The sequence below is a fragment of the Hylobates moloch genome, unplaced genomic scaffold (genome assembly GCF_009828535.3).
Source record: "Hylobates moloch isolate HMO894 unplaced genomic scaffold, HMol_V3 SCAFFOLD_11, whole genome shotgun sequence".
NCBI lineage: Eukaryota > Metazoa > Chordata > Mammalia > Primates > Hylobatidae > Hylobates > Hylobates moloch.
Genome location: NW_026652286.1, coordinates 60,681,347 through 60,684,383, shown reverse-complemented (window position 1 = coordinate 60,684,383; position 3,037 = coordinate 60,681,347). Strand labels below are relative to the sequence as shown.

Here is a 3,037-nt window from a genome sequence, read left to right as displayed (position 1 = left end):
GAATTTTATGCCCGCGAAATTCATATGTTGAAGCCCTAACCCCAGTACCTCAGAATGTAACTGTATTTGGAGACAGGAACTTTGAAGAGGTGATTAAAGTAAAATGCTGTCAGGGTGGGCCATAATCCAATCTGACTGGCATTCTTATAAGAATTGGAAATTTAGATAAATGAAGAGAAGCCAGGTGTGTGTGCATGCAGAGGAAACACCAAGGGAGTAGTCAATGAGAAGGCAGCTATCTGTATGCCAAGAAAACAAGCCTCAGAAGAAACTGAACCTGCTGACACATTGATCTTGGGCTTCTCATCCTTAGAACTATGAAAACAAGGCCGGGCATGGTGGCTCATGCCTGTAATCCCAGCACTTCGAGAAGCTGAGGCAGGTGGATCACCTGAGCTCAGGAGTTCGAGACCAGCCTGGCCAACATGGTGAAACCTTGTCTTTACTAAAAATACAAATTTTAGCCAGGCATGGTGGCAGGCACCTGTAATCACAGCTACTTGGGAGGCTGAGGCAGGAGAATTGCTTGAACCCAGGAAGCGGAGGTTGCAGTGAGCTGAGATCATGCTACTACACTCCAGCCTGGGCAACAAGAGTGAAACTTTGTCCCAAACAAACAAACAAACAAAAACATGAAAACAATTCATTTCTGTTGTCTCAGCCACCAGCCTATGCTATTTGGTTATGACAGCCCTAAAAAACTAATACACTTAGCATTGATCTCAAGCTACAATCATTGAGACTAATCCTGGTTCTTCCACTAGCCAGCAGTTACTTTTTAAAAATTTAACTTAAAAACTTGAATGAATATCCATCATGGATGACACTACTAAAAAACAAACAAACAAACAAATAAACCACAAAAATGAATAAATAAATGAATGGCATGAGTTATGAATTACAAATATCTAAAAAAAATTGCAAGTTAAAACTGAAAAGAAGTCTACCGTATGGTCCTGGATAAATCGCTTATCTTAGGAGGATCTGAGTTGTCTCGTTTCTAAAATAAGTCTGTTGGAAAAACAACTTATTTTATCCCTTAAAATTTAGGAGCTTGGAATTTACTGTTAAGCACATCACTGATAATGTTGGTGATGATGATGATCATGATGATGATGATGGCAAAAGGCAAAGAAATTAAAGCCAGAATTTTATCAGAAAGTATAGAAAGAAAGTAGAAAGTATAGGTTTTCTGCTCCTTCCATTTGACAGAAAGCCTCATCTTCTCGTGCATCACCAGCCTCATCCCTGAGACACCATGCTGAAGGTGAAGGCGAAAGTCAATGGATTTGGCCATATTGGGCACCTGGTCACCAGGGCTGCTTTTAACTCTGGTAAAGTAGATGTTGTCACCATCAATGACCCCTTCATTGACCTCAACTACCCCTTCATTGACCTCAACTACATGATCTACTTGTTCCAGTATGATTCTACCCATGGCAAATTCCATGGCACCATCAAGGCTGAGAATGGGAAGCTTCTCATCAAGGGAAATCCCATCACCATCTTCCAGGAGTGAGATCTCTCCAAAATAAAATGGGGTGACGCTGGGGCTGAGTACATGGTGAAGTCCACCAGCATCTTCACCACCATGGAAAAGGCTGGGGCTTACTTGCAGGGAGGAGCCAAAAGGATCATAATCTCTGCTCCCTCTGCTGACGCCCCCATGTTCATGATGGGCGTAAACCGTGAGAAGTATGACAACAGCCTCGAGATCATCAGCAATGCCTCCTGCACCACCAACTGCTTAGTACCTCTGGCCAAGGTCATCCATGACAACTTTGGTATCATGGAAGGACTCATGACCACAGTCCATGCCATTGCTGCCACCCAGAAGACTGTGGATAGCCCCTCTGGGAAACTGTGGTGTGATGGCCGCAGGGCTCTCCAGAACATCATCCCTGCCTCTCCTGGTGCTGCCAAGGCTGTAGACAAGGTCATCCCTGAGCTGAACAGGAAGCTCACTGGAAAAGCCTTCCGTGTCCCCACCACCAATGTTTTGGTAGTGGACCTGACCTGCCATCTGGAAAAACCTGCCAAATATGATGACATCAAGAAGTGGTGAATCAGGCATCAGAGGGCCCCTTCAAGGGCATCCTGGGCTACACTGAGCACTAGGTAATCTCCTCTAACTTCAACAGTGACACCCACTCTTCCACCTTTGATGCTGGGGCTGGCATTGCCCTCAACAACCACTTTGTCAAGCTCATTTCCTGGCATGACAATGAATTGGCTACAGCAATAGGGTGGTAGACCTCATGGCACACATGGCCTCCAAGGAGTAAGACCCCTGGACTGCCAACCCCAGTGAAAGCATGAGAGGAAGAGAGAGGCCTTCACTGCTGGGGAGTCCTTGCCACACTCAGTTCCGCACCACACTGAGAATCTCCCCTCCTCACAGTTTCCATGCAGATCCCCTGAAGAGGGAGGGGCCTAGGGAGCCCCTCCTTGTCATGAACCATCAATAAAATCCTCTGTGCTCAGCCAAAATTAAAAAAAAGAAAGTAAAAAGTGTAAGAAGACCTTAGAATAAACAGATGGCACATGTTTGCCTTGACTTAAAGATATGATTAGAAACCAACATTGTTAGCCTGAGGAGAGAAAAGTTGCAAATCTATAATGCAATTGTATTTTATCACAATAGGCTAGGTTTACTACATTTAAAAACAACGTCCAAATCTCAGCATCCAAAAAATAATTGATATATTTCTCTTTTTCATTGTAAATTTCATGTCAGCACAGCTCATACTAGTAACTCAGGCATCCACTCTGATAAGGGTTTAATCTTCAACAATTACTCTGGCAGAGAAAGAGATGGGAGCAAATTAATCATGGCTCTTAAAATTTCTACTCGGAAGCAGCCATATGCCACTTTCATTCAGATTTCATGAGGAAAAGTGAAGCACATGAGTATGCCTAACATCAAAGTTAGTGGGAATCCAATTTTTTCTATGTGATGGAAAGGACAGGAATGAAATATTTGGCAATAGACTGGTGATGATTGACAGCCAAACTGGTGAAGGATGCTCACAAAATT

The 3,037-nt window shown here is 43.6% G+C and overlaps 1 pseudogene; it reads left to right on the top strand.

The window, feature by feature from the left end:
* The first annotated feature begins 1,258 nt into the window (after positions 1-1,258).
* On the top strand, positions 1,259-2,285 carry LOC116477394 (glyceraldehyde-3-phosphate dehydrogenase-like; annotated as a pseudogene).
* Positions 2,286-3,037: the final 752 nt, after the last annotated feature.